Source organism: Ovis canadensis, chromosome 22 (assembly GCF_042477335.2).
Source record: "Ovis canadensis isolate MfBH-ARS-UI-01 breed Bighorn chromosome 22, ARS-UI_OviCan_v2, whole genome shotgun sequence".
NCBI lineage: Eukaryota > Metazoa > Chordata > Mammalia > Artiodactyla > Bovidae > Ovis > Ovis canadensis.
This window is the reverse complement of record NC_091266.1, coordinates 49,255,880-49,277,318: the sequence shown is the minus strand read 5'-3', so window position 1 is coordinate 49,277,318 and position 21,439 is coordinate 49,255,880. Positions and strand designations below refer to the sequence as shown.

General features: G+C 46.8%; 1 long non-coding RNA gene across 2 annotated transcripts in view; it reads left to right on the top strand.

The window, feature by feature from the left end:
* The first annotated feature begins 1,373 nt into the window (after positions 1-1,373).
* Positions 1,374-21,439, top strand: part of LOC138427428 (uncharacterized) — a 41,815-nt gene continuing 21,749 nt past the window's right edge. Inside the window, exons 1-6 of one of the 2 annotated variants that reach the window (XR_011251998.1) lie at positions 1,374-1,527; positions 1,880-1,972; positions 15,079-15,227; positions 15,917-16,165; positions 16,295-16,413; positions 18,065-19,371. This is a non-coding gene — a long non-coding RNA (uncharacterized lncRNA). Of the gene's footprint in view, positions 1,528-1,879; positions 1,973-15,078; positions 15,228-15,916; positions 16,166-16,294; positions 16,414-18,064; positions 19,372-21,439 lie in introns of those variants that run through there. The other variant, XR_011251997.1, reaches the window with a different exon arrangement.

Genomic DNA, 21,439 nt, shown 5'->3' with positions numbered 1-21,439 from the left:
CTTAGACTCCTGTGTGGCTGCTTCCACCCTCAGAAGCCAGGTTGCTGGTCATGGAGGGCCCCATAGGTAGTAGCCCAGGAGAAGACCAAAGTCAGTGCCCCAGTCACGAGAAAGATGGTCCTTGAAGAGCAAACCATCGAAAAACAGCAAATTACCAAAAAAATGACAAACCGTAATTTGTCTTCTGCTCACTTGTGTTTTCTCCACTCTGTTTTAGGCAGACAGCAATTCATTCCTGGTCAACATTCATCAAATCCCTATAAGACAAGCACAGTTTCCCGGGAAAGATCTCTAATCTTCCCCTATTCATCCCCAATCTTTCTCGCTTGCTCACTCAGTTGTGTCCGACTCTTTGATCCTATGGGCCGAAGTCCACTAGGCTCTTTTGCCCGTGAAATTTCCAGGCAAGAATACTGGAGTGGGCTGCCATTTCCTACTCCAGGTGGTCTTCCTGACCCACGGATTGAACCATGTCTCCTGAGTCTGCTGCACTGCAGGCGGATTCTTTACTGCTGAGCCACTGGGGAAGTCCCAGCCTTATTCCACTCCTAACTCTTATCCTAACTCCAATGCTGATCACTCTTTAGCAAATTCATATAGGTACCCAACTAGTTAATCCAACTTTCCAATGTCAGCCCAAACATTACTTCTTTCTAAAATTTTTTTTTATTATTTTTTTTCTACCTAATTTTATTTACTTATTTATTTTTGGCTGTCCTGGATCTTCGCTGGTTTACGCGAGTTTTCTCTAGCTGCAGTGAGCAGGGGCTACTCTTTGTAGTGGTGTGCCGGCCTCTCACTGTGGTGGCTCCTCTCATTGCGGAGCACAGATTCTAGACACCTGGGCTTCAGTAGTTGCAGCATGGGGGCTCAGAATTGTGGCACATGGGCTCTGTTGCTCTGCAGTGGAATCCTCCCAAATCAGGGATCTACAGGGCCACCAGGGCTGTCCCAAACATTATTTCCTCAAAAGCCCTACGTGCGTTTTTCTTTCACAACACTTATCAAGGTTGCAATTGCATACCTATATTACTCTTCCATTAATATTTGTTTCCCTACCGCCCCCACTGGACTGAAAACTCGTGTGGTAGGCACTCTGTTTTGTTCATCATTGAATTCTTTGCAGGGATGCCTGGCACTTGCCTGGCTTGTGATAGGCATTCAATAGATACACCATGAATGAATGAGGAAAGGAATAACCACCTTCTTACAGTGACAGCTGGACACTTTTTAACCCAGGCACCATAGATAGCATAGCCAACTCAACGTGAAAAGGAAAACTGGGAATGAAAAAAAAAAGGCAAAGCATTGGTACACTTGTAAACATCCTTCAATTTATTCATGGACACTACATGAATATTCATCAGCTACCCACTGATGATCTGCTGTGAGCAAGCGTTGGCCACACCGGGACAGGAGAGTTGGACATGAACTTTGCTCTTAGGAACTTTCTTGCTGGAAGAGTCGGACACGACTGAGCGACTGAACTGACTGAACTGAAGGGAGAGTTAGGCAGACCGTGAAAGGGTAAGCAAGTTAGTTTTAATAAGTGGAAGAAAAGAAGAAGTCTGGAAAAGAATGGAACAAGGTGATTGGACAGAAATCTTTGCGAGTGGGAGCCTTCCATAGACTGTGAGGTGGCGATGGTAGTGACAGTGGCTAAGCGGGTCATTGTAGGGTGTAGACAGCGTTACTGGTTATCTGGTCATGGAGCAAGGGTCAAAGAGGCAGTGAGCACAAAGAGGTTGCGGCTCTCCAGACTCAGAGCTGGAGCCTTCATAGTATCAGCTCAGACTGTAAAAGGCGGAAATGGACATTTCAGACAAGTCGAATCACTGAATCACCCATGTGACATACGCTTTTCTTTTAACCTCCACAGCCTCATGTGAACTAGCGACCTTCTGACTTTGTGGAGAGATTCCCAGAAAACAAATCAGAAGCTTTTCTTCCTGTGTCAACAGGAAGTGACCTGGTGAGTCTGTTGTTCACCTTCATTAATAGAATCTGGATTCATTTCCCTGACATGTACCCTTCCTTTTATCTCAAGCAAAAAGTGGACAATTGTGCTCTTTGTGTGATAACTGCAGGCCTCCCACATATTGTCTCAGTTCCCTAAAGTTTTGTTATCACAACAGTGTGAAACCGAATAAACTTCTGCTTGTAGCCCTGAAAGACAGAATTCTCTAGAAGATGCTTAATCCTTTTAATTTGGTGGGACAAAAGGCCTAGTTTATCATGTGATATGGCTTTATCGGGGAAGTTGAATCAAACCTATCTGCGATCTCTGTTTTTTAAGTCCAAACACATGAGACTTCACCTCTCATCCCGGCGGAGGTTTCAGATGTGATCAAGTCAATCTATTCTCTAGCGCTCTGGGGGCTGTTTTCTCACGTGTAGGGTTACATGTTGCTGGTGAGAATGTCTGTCCTGCCCCGGGAGGCCTTGGGACTCTGGTTCTCTAGCAGGCTGGTTCTTCCACCCTAAGGGAAGTAGCCCTCATAAAATGCCCTTGCTGGAGACCCAGCCTTTGATGGACTGGGTTACATGACATCTGTTGGGCCTGCACTGACCTGCTTCATGTTTGCTATTTACAAGTAACAGCTCTTCCTGCTAGGCCTTCAGTACGGGGAGGTAGCGGGCATGGGGGTAAGAACAGCAGCCCAGACTTGAAATTGACCTGAGCTCTGGCTCAGCCACATCTCTGCTTTGGACAGTGGGCCAATCATTTACTCTCTCCGAGTCTCAGTTTCCTCATCTGTGAAATAGGGATGCTGTGGCTCCTCCCTCATGGCATCACCGTGAAATATACATGAGAGAATAAAGGTAAGGCATTGAATGCAGTGTCTGGAATAAAGCAGACTTTGCAAAACACACTGGCTTTAGTATCAGAAAAGTACTTTCATAGGATGCTACTTGCTGAGCCCCCAGATCCTCAGAGATGAAAGGACCTGTGTTCAGTGAATCTAATCCCCAACCCAGGGACAGAATGACTGTATCCTCGGGAGGACTCTTGTCTTACTGTTCTCTCTAGCACAGGGGTCAAAAAACTTCTGAAAGTGCTAGATAGTAAAAATCTTAGTTGTTTTCTAGACTCCCAGTTTATATTTTGAATCTTCAGTTCTGCCATTTTTACACAGAAGCAGCTGCAGCTAACTCATCCAGCACTCCCCATGGTTCTGTATCCACAGATTCAACCAACCACAGATCAAAAATGTTTTTTAAAAAAATTCTAGACAATTCCAAAAAGCAAAATTTGAATTTGCTGCTTGCTAGCAATGATCAATATTTACATAGCATCTACAATTATTTAGTTTGTGCAAGTTCTGAGAATTGGTGATGGACAGGTAAGCCTGGCATGCTGCAGTCCATGGGATTGCAAATAGCTGGACATGACTTGGCGACTGAACTGACTGACTGACAGCTATTTATATAGCATGCTCTTTGTATTAACCACTGAAATGGTTGGATGGCATCACCGATTCAATGAATATGAATTTGGGAAAACTCCAGGAGAAGGTGAGGGACAGGGAAGCCTGGTGTGCTGCAGTCCACAGGTCACGAAGAGTCAGAAATGACTTGGTGACTGAACAACATTTATATTAGATATTATAAACAATCTAAAGATGATTTAGAGTATACAGGAGGATACGTGTAGGTTTTATGTAACTACTACACCATTTTTTATAGGATACTTGAGCATCTATGGATTTTGTTATCCACAGAGGGTCCTAGAACCAATCCTCCCCAGACACTGAGCGATGATGGTACTAATGCCAACAGCAAGACTATGTTTCAATAAAACCGTATTTACAAAAAAGAGCCCCATAGTCATGGACTACGACCCTAGGAGAGAGCCTTGAAGATGAGGCCAGAGCGCTGCACAACTGGAGGGGCCCTGGAAACAATGGAGACACTTGGGTAAACGTGGGAGGGGCCCTGGGCTGATGACATCGCTGTCCTCAGAGTGTTTGGTGGTGGCGGTTTAGTTGCTAAGTCTTGTCTGACTCTTGCAACCCCACTGACTCCGGGCTCCTCTGTCCATGGGATTCTCCAGAATACTGGAGTGGGTTGCCATTTCCTTCTCCAGGGAATCTCTCCAATCCAGGAATCAAACCCGGGTCCCCTTCATTGCAGGTAGATTCTTTACCAACTGGGCTACAAGGGAAGTCAGAGTGTTTACTCAGAAATTATTCCTCCCAAATCCCAGAATCATCAGAACTTCTTTGTGGGGTGGGGGGACTAAAGATCATTTGTCATTCCTTCTACAAGAAGTTATTGAGCACCTACTATGTGCCAGATGACAGACCAGGTGCCAGCTTCATGGAGTTACATTCCCAGGACCATCCCCGCTCAGAGTCATGTGGCCGATCTTTGGCTAAATCCTTCAGGTCATCCCTAATCACAGACGACATCCTGCAGGGACGTGTCCTTGCTCCTTCCTGTTGTTCCCGAAGACATCTGCCTGATCCATTCACTATCAGGGGCACTCTCTTTTGGGGGGATGGGGGATGGCTTGTTGACTTGTCATGGGGCAGTAACTTTCCCCCAGTCTACCTCACACCCCCTACCATGGTCTAGTATGTTCAGGTCATTGTAAACTTGTTGATACCACATACCCCATTCTCTGACCTGAAAGATACTAGGGTGCCACCCACCTTCTTTGTGAAAAGAAACCAGCATTTATGGAGCAGTTTTTGTGTCACAGGTGCTTTTACAATCTTGAGCTCATACAGTTTGTGTAACTACCCTGCAAGGTGATTTGGTCCATTTTGCAAATAAAGAAACTCAAGAGACTCAGAGAGGTTAAACACAGCGCCTAGGGTCACAGATCTTGAGGCAGAGCCAGGTCTGAAGCTCTTCCTACCCTACTGCATGGACTGGAGACTCTTGGGGTGCTGGTTTTGCCCTTAACCCCGAGCCACATTGGAACTTATTGATGAAAACAACATGTCTAAAAGCAGAGGTTGCCCCATTGCCTCACCAATTTCCATGTTCGCGTCTTCCTTACAATTACTTATTCTTAGGGATGGCACTGTTGCCACCAGCAATAGCAGCCATTTGTTTTAGGTTGGGTTTCCCGGGAGACAGAGATGTTGAGATCTGAGGGCAGGGAGTTTGTTGGGAAGTACTCTTAGGACCAACACCCATGAGGAGGGAGGGAGGCAGAGGGAAAGGCTGTGCTGTAAGGCAGTCACAACAGAGACCCATTTCATGAACTGCTCCGGAGCTGGGATGGCCTTCAGCATTGTCCTGCCGTGAGCCAAGGGGACTGGGACTTTGTACTGGGACCATCTTGTCATGGGAACGGGGTGAACCCTGGAAAAGAGGGCTGAGCTTGGGCAAGGCAACCCTGGTTAAGAGTAACTCTCAGAGAGGAACTCAGCTGAGAGCCCCTGGCAGCCAATATCTGTCCTCTGAGAGAAAGGGGACTTCATTTGGGAACTGAGGATCTGGTGGTACCGTCTAGAACACCCACTTCTATCATCATTAACTGGGAATTTACCCCATATCCCTCAGTTCAAATATCCAATTCAGGAAACCTGAATGGCCCAGTCAAGTTCTGAATGAGCATCTCTAGTTAATACTTGGTCTACTCAGGGATGGCTGGACCCACAAACATGGGCACACTGATCCGGATCCATGGGATAGACAGTGACAGATGTTTAGTTGAGCTAATCAATATCAAGGAGAAAACCAGAATGCTGTTATAGGAACCATAAACTCTACATAGTTATTAAGCAAGCCAAGTTACAAATTGATAGCTAAGCTCCCTGTTGGCCAAAGGAAATTGAAAGCCCTGATCATTTGGCATCATTTTCATGATACTTAAATCAACTTCATAAGAAAAATTAAAAAGAATTCCCAAGACCAATTCCAGGTCAAATTTTTTTTTTTAACCTTATGATCTGATGAACACAAGTGGAAGTTAAGTAAACGGGATGGTGAAACTCATGGTCTCTCTGATGATTCGAAGTTCACGTGGTCTGTCAGCATCACCCTTGAAGGGTCTCTGTCTGTCACACCAAACCAAGAGTCTGGATGAACCCATGACATGGATTTGCTTCTTTCTCTCAGAAGCAGGTGTTGAGTCTCTAGCAGATAGTAGGTGTCCAAGAAATGCCAGTTGGAGGACAGGAAGAATCAACAGCTTTTCCCAATCCTCTCCATTTTAGAAAATGGCATCAGTGTACACATGACTTTCCAAGTTCGAAATTTGGAAATCAGCATTTGTCTCTCCCTCTCCTTCCTCAATCCCAAAACATCAGTATGTTTCTACCTCCAGAATGCATCTCAAATCCTTCCAGTACCGCCCACCCTAGTCTAAGCATGCCTGATCTCCTGCCTAATCTCTTGCAAAAGCCCCTTTACTGCTTTTTCTGTCTTCACTCCTGCCGCTGCTACTGCTGCTGCTAAGTTGCTTCAGTCGTGTCCAACTCTGTGCGACCCTATAGATGGTAGCCCACCAGGATCCCCCGTCCCTGGGATTCTCCAGGCAAGAACACTGGAGTGGGTTGCCATTTCCTTCTCTAATGCATGAAAGGGAAAAGTGAAAGTGAAGTCGCTCAGTCGGATCCGACTCTTAGCGACCCCATGGACTGCAGCCCACTCCTCTTAAATTCATTCTCTACCATATAACAGTATGTCTTGTAGAAAACGGATTTCCAGGTGGCACAGTGGTAAAGAATCTACCACCACTGCAGAAGATGCTAGACTAGGGTTTGATCCCTGGGTTGGGAAGATCCCCTGGAGTAGGAAATGACAACCCACTCAAGCATTCTTGCGTGGAAAATTCTGTGGACTGAAGAGCCTGGTGGGATACAGTCCATGGGGTCACAAATGTTGGACACGACTGAGCATATACGCACCACTGTTGTAGAAAAGCCTAATCCAGATTACGTCATGCCCCTGCTTAAAACTCTTGGGTATTTTCTTTTTGCACTTAGAATGAAAGCCAAAATTCTTACTGAGATACTGTTTGATCTGGCCTCATTGTGGGTTCTTCTCAGACACACAGTATTCTCCGTTCATCTCAGACACAGTATTCTCCAGAAGACCACGTGACTGTCGTGTTTATTGGCCTAACTTATCCTCTGCCCCAGAGTCTGGTATCAGTTCAGTTCAGTTCAGTCGCTCAGTTGTGTCTGACTCTTTGCAACCCCATGAATCGCAGCACACGAGGCCTCCCTGTCCATCACCAACTCCCAGAGTTCACTCAGACTCACATCCATCGAGTCCGTGATGCCATCCAGCCATCTCATCCTCTGTCGTCCCCTTCTCCTCCTGCCCCCAATCCCTCCCAGCATCAGAGTCTTTTCCAATGAGTCAACTCTTGTCATGAAGTGTCCGAAGTATTGGAGCTTCAGCTTTAGCATCATTCCTTCCAAAGAAATCCCAGGGTTGATCTCCTTCAGAATGGACTGGTTGGATCTCCTTGCAGTCCAAGGGACTCTCAAGAGTCTTCTCCAACACCACAGTTCAAACGCATCAGTTCTTCAGCACTCAGCCTTCTTCACAGTCCAACTCTCACATCCATTGGTATGGTGTGTCAGTATTTATTCATTGGCTGAATGGGTGAATGGATTGGTGAAGAGACAGTGGGCAGCCATGCCAGATCAGATGCCAGAAGCCTCTCTTTTGGCAAGGGGTCACCATGGACTCCAAATCCAGAGCTCCTTCCCTCTTGCCAGAGGGATCCCTGGTCTTTGGTTATTGGTAGTTCTGGCTCCTGTGATCTATAAGGTTTGGAAAAATGTAAAACCACTGAGATGCAGTACAACTGTATACCCTCCAAACACAATGCAACCCATTAAGTATTAAACACCTCAAGGTCTTCACACAACAGCTGATCTATTTGTGCTTCTTTCCTTTCTTTAGTCTTTCACTGAGGCTTCGACCTTTCCTCTTTCATTTTAAATCTCCTCTGTTCAGTGGCTGTCTATGGCAGAGAGTGTATTTTTCCCCCAATCTCTCCCATTCCATCAATCAGCTCTACAGAAACACAGTATGCCCCTTGACTCTCCAGCCTCGCAAAGAGCTGTCACCTGGGCTGTGTAATGCTTCTTACTCTAAGTGCATCTTTGATTTATTAGACATTTTTGAATAAAATTCTGCATACATTTTACATGTTGGAAGGTTTCTCCACCCTTCAACATAACAGAAAGCTTGAAAGAGAAGTGGGATCTTGATCCTTGGGTGTTCTTTTCTGTATAGACTTGCCAGTATTCTGAATAGAGGGTGCAGTTATATTTTCAAAATCCTTTTCTCTTTAGGGAAAGGCAGACCTCTGAACACTTCTCCAAAATGTATATCTTCTAGACCCTGCCTGACATTGACATCTTTCCAAAGCACATTTTCTTTCTCTTTTAATTTAGTGTGAAAGTGAAAGTCACTCAGTTGTGTCTGACTCTTTACCACTATACGGTCTACGGAATTCTCCAGGCCAGGATGCTGGAGTGGGAAGTCTTTCCCTTCTCCAGGGGATCTTCCCAACCCAGGAATTGAACCCAGGCCTCCTGCATTGCGGGTGGATCCTCTACCAGCTGATCCATCAGGTTTCTCAGCCCAGCCCTCAAATCCATACTTCATGGAGCCAGAGAGCCACCTTCCAAAATGCCGATCTGGTTGTGCCACTAACCCGCTTAGAATTCATCAGTGGTGCCTAATTGGCTGCAGGACAAAGTCAGGATGAGTCACGTAACACAGGACGCCCTGCTAAACTGGCCTCTGGTGCCTCGCTTTCTCCTCACCTCCCTGCTCTGTTCCCAACTACCATCCCACTTCCCTCATATCCACCCTAAACACGCACCCTAAGCTCCAGCCACAGAAGCACCCACACCTTCATTTATTTACAATTGTGATTCCCTGGCCAGAAGAGTCTCCACACCTCTGGTGCCTGGAAAACTGTACCCTTTTCTCTTTTAAATCTCGGCTTGACAGACCTCCTAGGGGAAGCTTTCTTCCCCTATAAGTTGGAATCCGCTGCTACCCTGAGGATTCCTGTGGCATCTTGAAGTTTATGACCTTAAGACCCTGGTGTGTTACTCTTAGGGCTTCCCAGGTGGGTCAGTGTTAAAGAATCCCAAAGCAGGAGACGCAGTACGATTCTTGAGTCAGGAAGATCCCCCCGGGGGAGGAAATGGCAACCCACTCCAGTATCCTTGCCTGGAGGAGTCCATGGACGGAGTCTGGAGGATGACAGTCCATGGGGTCGCAGAGTCAGATGCGATGGAGCGTGAGCATATGTTACTCTTGGGGACACTGGAGCTGAGCCTGTGATTCTCTCACTTCTGCATTTCCAGTGTACGGCACACAGCAGGTGCTCAATAATTGTTTTCCGAATGAAGTTAATGTGTTTTTGTCACTTTAAGGGCATGGGATCTCACAAGGATTTAGGAACAGGGACAAGAAAGGGAAAAGAGAGATGAAGGCAGGCTTAGAAAGAAGCAGTGATGCCCTTGGAGATGCCAGGGCCCCAGATCCAGTCTGAGTCTATTACATCCCTGAGTAATCGGAAGCAACAGCAAATGAATACAAGGAGCATGTGTCAGTGGGCCCATGGAAACTGGTTCTTTCAGAAGCAGGCTGGTCTCGGCTGTCAGTACGCATGCTCCTGCTGGTTTTGGCTCCAGCCTGAACCCTCCGGCTGGCTCCCATGGAGATCTCTGCTGAGTCCCTCTAGAGGGCTGACGTTCATGTGCTTGAACAGTGGAGCTAGGGGTTGGGTTTTGGATCCCCATAACTTATTTTTTCTCACCCAGTGATCTGAGATTGTTTGGTTATTCAACCAGTTGGGACCAATAAGGGCTTAGATAATATACAGAAGCTCTTTGTACAGTAAGTGCTCAATAAATGCAGCTATTATTTCTTAGGCTACCTTAAATCAATAAATTTAACAATCATAAATTAATGCACATATTACAAGAGAAAATTATTAAGGTTCTTTGTATAATATCCTAATGATTCTTTTCTGAGGCTGGTCATCTGAATCCTTCACTTGGCAATATGTGCTCACAGAAATCACAAAACAATAATAATAAATATGAATTTGTTTATAGAAAAAAATCATACATTTTCTAAAAACAAACTCATTTTGTGGTTGGATTTGGGATTTTGTGATCACATTGAGGCCAACAGATACCAGAGGTCTCTGGGTCTCTTTCTAGGTGGTTTTTCCCCAGCCCTTTCTAATAAAATCAGTTCTCTGATATGTTCTTCTAACTTTAAAACATTTACACTGGAGATGGCACCGGCCCCACAGAGGGAAACATTTGCAGAGAGATATCAAAAGTTTTCCCTATTCTAAGAAATTATTGACTCATCAATGACATTTTGATCAGCTAGTCAATTCTTCATTTTATACTCAAGCAGTGGAGTCCTGGAAGCTGACTCCCACTAGCTCACAAGAGTCGGCTGTCCACATCTCTTGCCAATTCTGCATTCGGTAACGTCACACTGGTAGCTTAAAATCAGCCATGCAGAACTAGATCACAGAAGTTGGCAAACGCCATAAATCAGGGCTTCTCCCCCACACTCAAGAGTCACCTAGTAAAAACTTACCAGCATATCATGGATCCAATGGAAATGAGAAATAGAAAGATAACGTGACTCTCTCAAAGTCACACAGCACAGTAGTTTAGGAGAGACATTGTTAAGAAGGACTTTTTAGAACATGTAAGACAAATTTGGCTTCTAAGATAAATAAATAGAATAGAATGGAAAGATAGAAAAAATAATGGCCCCCCCAAAGATGTCCATGCCCTAATCCCACAAAATTTGTGAATATGTTACCTTGTATGGCAGAAGAGTCTTTGCAGATGTGTGTAAGGGTTTGGACCTTGAGGTGCTGAGATTATTTTGGATTATCTGGGTTTACCCAATTTCTTAAAGACATGAGTCCTAAAAAGCAGAGAACATTTCTTTTCTGGGTCAGAGGGATGAAACAGAAGAAAAAGGAGAGATTCAAAGTGTGAAAAGAGTCTCATGGTTGCCTAGTGGTTAGGAGTTGGGCTCTAACTGCTGTGACCCAGGTTTGATCCCTGGTTGGGAAACTAAGATCCTGCACACTGCAGGCATGGGCCAAAAAAAAAAAAAATGCCCAAAGCTGTGAGAGAGGTCAGGTGTCTAAGATGGAGAAAGAGGGGACTCCCTTGGTGGTCCAGTGGTTAAGACTTTGCCTTCCAATGCAGGGGGTACGGGTTCAATCCCTGGTCAGGGAGTTAAGATCTCATATGCCTTGTGGCCAGAAAACCAGAACATGAGACAGAAGCAATACTATACCAAAATCAAAAAGTTTTAAAATGCTCCACATCAAAAAAATATTTTCAAAAAAGGGGAGAGGGGAGAGAAAGGCCATGTGTCAAGAATATGAGTGGCCTCTAGAAGCTGAGAAATGATCCTCAGCTGACAGCTAGCAAAAAAAGTAGGGATCAGCAAGGAACATAGCCCTGCTGATAGCTTAAATGTAGCCCTTGGCGACCCATGTTGGGTATCTGGCCTGCAGAAGCACCAGGAATAAATTTGTGTTGTTTAAGCCACAGATTGTTATGGCAGCAATAGAAAAGTGATAGTGAGGCTAATGTTTAGCGGCTAAAGGAAAAATAGGGAAAGTATGGATACCCAAGCAAAGGAGGCAGGAAGGGCAACACATTTTCAAGGAACGAAAGTAGATGACTTGTCTGCATGGGGGCTTCCGGTGGAATCAGAGTGGGAGGAGACTTTGGCAGGTCCAGGGCTCTGTGTGGCCCTTCAGGAACTGCTGGCAAGTGGCGAGGACAGAAGCAAGGAACCACAGTACCGGGATGAGTCTGGGCTACTGATGTAGATGCCTGCAGAGGCCAGGCAGGAAATCTGAAATGAATGGAATGAGGGATGTGTAAGGAAAACAGCCTGAGGATGGCGATGGATGTTAGCTAACACTTAGCTTCAGGATGGGAAGCAAAATGGTTGGTGGAGACTGGGGGAACAGGGGGAACCCCACCCAGGGTCAGCATCCTAGAGCAGCAGGACTGTGGGCCTGGTGTGGCCAGAGAGTTAGCTTTTTCAAGAGAAGCCAGAAATCCTGAGTTCTTCTGAATTCTAAATGTTGACAACTATTTCAATGATTTTTTAAAATTAATTTATTTATTTTAATTGGAGGCTAATTACAATGTTGTAGTGGTTTTAGCCGTACATTGATATTTCAATGATTTTTTAAAACCTGTGTTTGTCATCATTGTCGGTGTCCCATTAAAGCACATCCAAAGGCCAGCTCTTGACCTCTGTCTCCCGCTCCCAGCTTTTTCTCCTCCTGGGTTTTAGATCCTATGCTGATTCCCAATTTGGATTGAGTAAGCTTCCGGGAAGATTACACAATTCCATAGTGGGAGGGCTCAAGGTGGGCAGAGTCTGGACTTCCTGCTAGTACTGGCCCAACTGCTTCATTATAAAAATGACAAGAGCTCATCCTTCCCCTCCCATTCCCTTTCTCTCGGCAAAAAAGGAAAACAAAAGTGTGCATATTTTGCTGTCTCAATGGCTGGCTTGCTAAAAGTTTGCTGACTACATCTCAGACCCTGGTCTTTGATGCTGAGAAAGAACAGGCCCAGCTGAGGGGTCTTCTCTTCAGATTGATGGAATGGCTGCGGTCCTTCCCACTCCCTCACTGTTTTGCCCAGGACCTGCTCGGACTTGCCTGGAGCCTTAGGGAGGGGCGGGGGAGAAGGAGGGCGATTATTTGGATTTGTTGTCAGAAACCAATTTATGCTGCATTTATCTGAACAGGATTCAATATTTTGTCTTCCCCAGAGCCACCGTTTATTTATTTATTTGGGGGGGGTAATTGATTCTTCATACTTTTCCTGTGCTACCTGATGGAGTGATGCTGAGGAAGCAGTTTCAAGTGGTAAAGTACACAGAGAGGAAATAATGAAAGCAGGGATGAGGGAGAGGCTGCCCTGGGGCATTTCCTGAAGGAACAGACCTTTGTTCCTGACATGGGCCCCTTCAACCACTTCTCAATGCAATCCTGGTCTTGATGGAAGGAGGAGCTCAAGCTGACTTTTGCAGGGCTGGGTGGTACGGTGGTTGGGAGCTCTGGTTCTGGGTGAGACTGACCCGCCTGCTGTTCTGAATTCACTTGTTAGGACTTGAATGATGTTAAATTCATCAAGCACTAGGAGCCTCAGCTTCCCCAAACCTTACAGGGTTTGGGGAAGATGAACTAGGGTAGGTTATGTAAAGGGTCTTGCTGTGACTTCTTGAGATGTTATATTTACAAGCTTGCAGCTCAGACTACACGCACCCCAAGTGTGGAGACACGCGCCCATATGCACATCGCCTGCGGATGTGCCTGTTCTCACGCCCACTCCTTGGGCCTCCCCTGCTTCAGTTTCCAGGAAGGGAACTACATTGATCAACTCTCTTGCCCTCTGGCTTCTGGGCAGGTTTGGCCCCAGGGTGGTGGTTGGAGGCAGGGAGGTAAAGGCGGGTTGTTGTTACTGTTTAGTCTCCAAGTCGTGTCTGACTCTTTGCGACCTGTGGACTGCAGCACATCAGGCTTCCCTGTCCTTCACTGTCTCCTGGAGTTTGCTCAAATTCATGTCCATTGAGTTGGTGATGCCATTCAACCATCTCATCCTCTGTCGCCGGCTTCTCCTCCTGCCTTCAATCTTTCCCAGCATCGGGATCTTTTCCAGTGAGTCAGCTCTTCACATCAGATGGCCAAGGTATTGGAGCTTCAGCTTCAGCATCAGTCTTTCCAATGAATATTCAGGACTGATTTCCTATAGCATTCACTGGTTTGATCTCCTTGCAGTCCAAAGGACTCTCAAGAGTTTTCTCTAAACCACAGTTCAAAAGCATCAATTCTTCGGAGCTCAGCCTTCTTTATGGTCCAACTCTCACACCCATACTTGACTACTGGAAAAACCATAGCTTTGACTTTGCAGACCTTTGTCAGCAAAGTCATGTCTCTGCTTTTAATATGCTAATACATCTATGTTTGTCATAGCTTTTCTTCCAAGGAGCATCCACACTGATATTGGAGCCCAAGAAAATAAATCTGCCACTATTTCCATTTTCCCCCCATCTATTTGCCATGTTAAGTGCTTTACATATATTTTAAACTTATTTCATCCTCTCAGGGCCCCTGTGACGAGGAGGCTACCATCATCAGTCCCATTTTACAGATGAGAATACTGAGTCTCAGGTTAAACTGCCTGCCATCCATCTCACCACTAGTCACCAGTGTCACCAGGATGTAAACTAACATAGTTTGATTCTCAAGCTTTTGCTCACCAAGGAATGAGCCTTATAGAACTGAGGGCTGGTTCAAGTCTTACTTCATTAGCAAACCATGACCCTAACTGCCAGGCCAGCAGGCTGACACCAGCCCACACTGGGCCTTGACAAGAAACACTTCCTGCACTACAGCTCCAAGGAGGGGAGAGCTGCCTCTAAAAGCTGCAGCTGTTAAAGTTTTGACAGACACCACTAGCTGGGCCCGAGAAAGCCTCTGCAGCTTTGATGGGTGACAAGATCCCATCCAGGCAGCTCCCGGAGATGGCTTTTCTCTGAACAGATAACTCAATATAAAGGAGAGGAAAAAGTGGAGGGGTGGAGGGAGGGAGAGAGGCAGGGAGAGGGGGCGGGGGAGAAAGTCCCCGATTTCACAGAGCCCAGCCCCGACCAGACACTCTCTGATGACCAGGGGAAAGGCTTTGAAAAGTGGAGGGGCAGCGCCTCAAATCCCGTTCCCTGAAAGTGGGGGTGGATCCTGGCAGAAATCACATGGAGACCCCTGCTGTGGAGCCAGGGAGCCCAGGAAAGTTCAGGTGATAAAAAAAAAAAATGTTAATAGAGGACTGAAATGCATTTGGCTGCAATTCAAGTCTTCTGATTCCCAGTTTGAAATCCTGGGGAAAGAAGGCAGTCAGGCTGCTGCCTCTCCCACCCAGAGGACTCCACTTCCCCTGGGGCAATGCCACTCAAGACTGGCACACCTTTCGTTGATGTGTGATGTGAGAGCTGCCATATTAAATGTGGCCAAGCAGACACCCTGGTTTGAATGGCTCTTCCATCAAGCATCTTCCTTCCTCCTAGATCCTTGAACCACTTGCTGGCCACAGATGAAAACATCTGAAGGCCATATGGACTCCTTGCCCCAAGAAAGACGGGATGTCCATGCCAGTGGTTGATGAAGAGGAACCCACTGACACCTCCAGTCCGTTCTCCAGAAAGGATATTGTAAGGTACAAAAATGGGATCACATTTCTCCCCTGCTGAAATATTCATGCCTTCTGCATGCACTTAGATTACAATCCAGTCCTCACTTGTCTAACTAGGTCCTACATGGCCAGCCTAAGCCTTCTGGAAACCCCATCTCAGACCGTTCTCCCCTTTGCTCACAAAGCTCCAGCAGAAGGGCCTCCTCTCAGTTCCTTGAACACACTCTGCTCCTCATCACTGCCACAGGGCCTTGGCACATTCACTTTCCTCTCTTGGGGTCCCCCTACAGGCTGCTCTTTATGAACCTGGCTCCTTTGTAAGCTCTGGCTCAGCTTAGATGCCTGGTGGCATGTCTCTTTAGAGAAGAAAAGGTCCATGATTTTCAATCTCAACATCCTTTAGGGCAGCAGTCCCCAGCATTTTTGGCACCAGGGGCTGGTTTTGGGGAAGATAATTTTTGCACAGACTGGGAGGGGTGGTGGTGAGGGGAATGATTTCAGGATGATTCAAACCCATTCCATTTATTTTGCACTTTATTTCTATTATTACTGCATCAGCTTCGCCTCAGATCATCAGGCATTTTATCCTGGAGGGTGGGGATGCCTGCTTTATGGCACTTTCACGGTATGCAGTTTGTTTATCTATTGGCCTCTTAAGCCCCTGTCCCAAAGTTCAGGGGCATTTTGTGTCTTTTACACATTTTTGTCTTCAGTGTCTAAGCAGAGGTGGTTGCTCAGTGAATATTGGATGAACCCATGACTGAAGCGGGCAGGAAGCAGAGAGCTGCTTCTTGAAGCGAAGGGGGACTTCCCAACTAGCCTGCAGGTGACTATTCCCGGAGGGAATGGGGACAAAAGGCCAGCTATTAGGAGCTGGCTGTTGAAGAGAGAAAATCCTGAAAGAGGGTCCACGTGGGCAAGAAGAGGTCTGCACTACTGTGCCCCCTGGCTTCCTCTGGCAGGTGCGTGTGTCAGCAAAAGCGGGGGTGGACTGTGATCATTTCGTTTTATCTGGGCCAGTTTCTAGACCTGGGTCCACCAGCTCCCCACGCACGTCACTCTCTCTTTTTTACTTCCCTGTGGCACAGTAGCAAAACCGTGACAATTCCACCCAGCCAACCAACTATTTTGACATCATGTAGATGAAGACACGGTGAAAGAACCAATGAAACAGAAAAAAAAAGACACTGAAGCAAATACAGACATAGACGTGAGTGTGTAAATATTAATAGTTGCTGTTGTTTAGTCCCTGCTGCTGCTGCTGCTAAGTCACTTCAGTCGTGTCTGACTCTGTGTGACCCCACAGACAGCAGCCCACCAGGCTCTCCCATCCCTGGGATTCTCCAGGCAAGAACACTGGAATGGGTTGCCATTTCCTTCTCCAATGAATGAAAGTAAAAAGTGAAAGTGAAGTCTCTCAGCTGTGTCTGACTCTCAGCAACCCCATGGACTGCAGCCTACCAGGCTCCTCCGTCCATGGGATTCTCCAGGCAAGAGTACTGGAGTGGGGTGCCATTGCCTTCTCCATTTGGTCCCTAAGTCATGTCCAAAACTTTTGTGACCCCATGGATTGTAGCCCACCAGATCCCTCTGTCCATGGGACTTTGCAGGCAAAACACTAGAGTGGGTTGCCATTTCCTTCTCCTGGGAATCTTCCTGACCCCGAGACTGAACCCAGGTCTCCTGCTTGGAAGGCAGTTTCTTTACCACTGATCCACCAGAGAAGCTCCATGTAAATAGTACATATTTTTAAACAATATACATTTAGACAGTTTAAACCAATGTGTTACTTAGATAAATGTGACAAATAGAGGAAACAAGAATTTTCATTTAGTTTGACTGGAGAAAAGGAAGAGGAAGGGATGAGTGTGTCCTGAGAGAAAAAACCCAACCCTCATCTATCTGAGTAGGAGATCAACAGATTCATAATCCATAAAACAAGAAGTGGTTGTGAAAGCAGAATATCTGAAGAAGGTCATCAGAAGGACTAAAAGCAGAAGAAAATTTTTAAAATTAAAAAAGAAGTTGCCTCTGAGCTTGAAAGAGGACGGTTGTATTTCATAAGCCATTGAGTGCTATTTTTTTTTAGTTGTATCCAAGTCACTCTGATACGTGACATGATACACTTTTTTAAAATTAAAAAAAGTTTGTGTGTGTTCCAGTGGCTTTGATAAACATTTAAAAATATTTTATACTTTCTAAAATATTCATATATTTAGTTTTTCAAAAGATAAAGACAGGTAAAATTGCAGAGGGGAAGGGGAGCTAGGTCAGATGGAATATGCTGGAAACCGAGTTAAGCCTGTATAACTCTCCATCAGCGTACTTCTCCCGGTTCCCAGGCTAGCTGCACAGATCATTGCCTCTTCTGCGTGTTCCACACCGCCTCCCATCCCACTCTCTCCTAGTACTCCTGGGAATATCTCAGACTGGGGACAGGGGTGCAAGCCCTTCCTCACCATAAGACTCTGGGAAGGGAATTAATTACAGAGAAGCCCAGGACCCTGAACCGGGTCAGAATGGACCTGCCCTGAGACTCCCAAACCCCCGTCAGCAGCTGTCCTTCCTTGTGCGCCCGGTTCCTGGAGGAGAAAGGACACGGGAGCATCTCAGGGTACCTTCCCCGAATGGTCCTTGAGGTGACACTCTGGTTCTCTCCTTCCTACATCCCTGCCCAGACCTGCAGACCAGGTTCCCATCTCCCAGTGTCTGCGTGGGGCTCCTGGGTGGGTCTAAATCCCACCTGGCAGTCCTCAAAGCCTCACGCAGAAGGGGGAACAGCAGTTTTTCTTGTAGCCAAGAGCCATCTCCCTCCCCTCTGACCATGACTCTTCTCCTATTCTTTCTTGATTTGGGGCCAGGTCACCTGTGCCACGGAGAAGGCGATGGCACCCCACCCCAGTACTTTTGCCTGGAGAATCCCATGGATGGAGGAGCCTGGTGGGCTGCCGTCTCTGGGGTCGCACAGAGTTGGACATGACTGAAGCAACTTAGCAGCAGCAGCAGCACCTGCGCCATCCTTGGAACCCTTCTCCCCCTCAGCCTCGCTTCGTAGGGCCCTCTGTGAGCTGGGTCATGTCCTGTTCATGCTCCTGAGACCTGGGGTTGGCAGGCTCCTACCTGAAGATGGGACAGTCCAGCCTATATGGGAATGACTGTGAACTCCTGTGACTGTTTTCAAGTCAGCCATGTCTCCAAATGTGCGCTGTTCCCTTGGAAGCACTCAGCTTTCTCTTGCAAGTCCCAGGGAACCACTCCTTCCTTTTGGGTCAGATGCCATCCACCCTGTTGGGACTCCCCTTCAGATGCTTCATCCTGTTAGCACCTCTGATGGCCACCTTCAGCCTTCAAGCAGGGCTTGGATTTCTTTGGAATTGAAATGGCCAGGGTTTTGGGATCAGGCACACTGCAAGAAGTGGCTTGCTTGTGCACGTGTTAAGATCCTCTGTGAGTGTCCTTTTGCTCAAAACCAGCCCGCCCTGCCCCTGAGTCTTGGCAGAACCCAGTGCCTGTGCTTTGAATGGTGTGCAATCAGGCAAGTCCGTGGCCTCCAGGCTGGGAAGGAAAGACACCTTGTTGGTGCAACAGAACATTCGAGCATCACACTTGGGGAGGCTGCTCCTTTTCTTCCTCCTGTGCTGCCCCAACTGTCCAAAGGAAGCGCCATCCTCTATTTGTCTCCTGTGGGCGCATCTCACCGTCCTCTGGCTGCAGGGAAAGGACGGTCTTGTTTCCACAAATGTCTCAATGCGGGGCTTTGCCAGGGGGGCTCTCTCTTATCTCCGCTCTCCTTTCTCACAAAGAATTGCAGGGCAGGTTTCAATTTGGGGATTAATCTCACCCAAGTACGGAATCTCCTTTTCTGTCTACATGGAGAATGCTCTCCACGCTGTTGTTTATCTGTCCCCCTCCCACCTCCCTCCCCGTTTCATCCTAATCTTTGGAGCTTAAAAAGGCTTAAAGTGCTTCTCAGGCTTGGAATCATTCCTAGGAAGCAACTATTGATGAGCTAAACAGAACTGACTTCAAAACTTATTGTGTGAACTTTCCTCCGTGACTATATGGCTGGATGTGGAGTGAAAAGGGAAGGCATGGGTTCTCCCTCCTATTGTCTTATGTTGTGGGATATCTTCTTTCTGGGGAAAGACTGGCCATTGGAATGTTCAAACACGGAAGCCTGAACCTGCTATGGAGGCAGCAATGCAGAGAGTGATGCAGAGAGCCCCCCTCCGTGTGCCCTTCACGTGGGAGGAAGAGTTGGTTCCCTTCACATCATCCTACTGCTTCTTGTTTTAACAGTTCACAGCAAAATGGCATATCAGAGTAGAATCCTAACATCCAAGTGGCCCCTTGCTGTGTGAAAACTGCTTTCACATACATCGTTTTGTCACTCACCACAATGCAATGGCATAAGTACAATGATACCCATTTGACAGATGAGAAGACTGAGGCTTGGAGAAGGGGAATGACTTACCCAGAGTATCTCAGTTACTAAGCTGTAGTGTTAGGATCAAACCCACAGTTCTGAAACCACAGTCCTTTTGCTGCGTGTTCCTGGTCCAGCTGCTTCCCATAGCCATGAGTGAAGCTGCAAAATGGGTGATGACTGGTGATTTGAGCAAGGTGTGAGTCCTTCCTGGTATTATTAATAGAAGAAGAAAGGTTTGTGCTGCTGCTGCTGCTGCTGCTATGTCGCGTCAGTCATGTTCGACTCTGCGACCCCATAGACGGCAGCCTACCAGGCTGCTCCATCCCTGGGATTCTCCAGGCAAGAACACTGGAGTGGGTTGCCATTTCCTTCTCCAATGCATGCAAGTGAAAAGTGAAAGTGAAGTTCCTCAGTTGTGTCCGACTCTTCACTACCCCATGGACTGCAGCCTACCAGGCTCCTCCGTTCATGGGATTTTCCAGGTAAGAGTACTGGAGTGGGTTGCCATTGCCTTCTCCAAAAGGTCCATGGGTCATTCCCAAATCAAATCAGTTGGAGACTTCATGCTATATGATGGGAAAGAAACGTCCCAGAAGAAGGTATCTCTGAGCTGAAACGAACACTCGAAATGAACACAGAATTTACCTTATCAAGTTGGGGAATTAGAATCCAGTGATCTTAAAATGACCTTAAAACCTGGGCTTCCTAGGTAGTGCAGTGGTAAGAATCCACCTGCCAATGTGGGAAACACAAGAGACGCAATTTCGATCCCTGGGTCAGGAAGATCCCCCTGAGAACGAAATGGCAACCTGCTCCAGTATTCTTGCTTGGAGAATTCCATGGGCAGTGTAGCCTGGCGAGTTACAGTCCATGAAGTTGCAAAGAGTCAGAAATGACTGAGTGACTGAGGACACACACCACACGACCTTACAAGCTACCATCTAGAGCTTGTTGGAGCTGACCCACCCACTTGGAAGGGGGAGCAGAAAATTAAGGGCAAAGGCAAGTGATTGAGAGCGTGCCAACTGTTCCTGGGGGGAGCAGAGGCTGAAGTGTCTTGCTAATCCCATGCCTTTCTCCTCACCCTGAGTGAGTAGACCGGCTGAGCTGAAGGAGCAAAGAGAATGCCTACCTTAGCTGCTCCATCATGCTGATTTTAGAGGCAAACCGCAATCACCAGTTTTGAGGTAGAAACCTTTGCTGCTGACACTAGTGTTTGAATCTTCTACTCACATTGTTGAGAGAAGAGTACATGTTTGATGCTTCCTTTAAAATCTTTTTCTATTCCCTCACCATGGAAGAACAAAATTGGCAAGAGGTGGAAAGGAGGAATTTAGTCATAAGCAGAGAGGTATGCATGGAAATCTGTGGTTATTGTCCTGAGTTCTCAGGGTCCCCTTCTGTCTTGTTTAATACACCCGAGAAGCATGATATTTACTCGGGGACTCCTGGAAGACCCAGTGGTGTCCTAATGAAATAATAATGGGGCATATCCTTCTCCCCAGCATTTTCTACTGGGAAGATATACTGTCATCCCAGAAGGGGATTCAGTTCAGTTCATTTCAGTTCAGTTCAGTCGCTCAGTCGTGTCCGACTCTTTGCAACCCCATGAATCGCAGCACGCCAGGCCTCCCTGTCCATCACCAGCTCCCGGAGTTCACCCAGAGACTGGGATTAGGTCTAATAAATTGCACTTCAGAATGCAGGATGCAGGGCAGCGTCCTCAGGCGGATGGCCCTGAGCACAGAAAATTCATCATCCTGGGGGGCAGACACACAGCAGGCATCAAGCAACAGGAAGTAGCCTG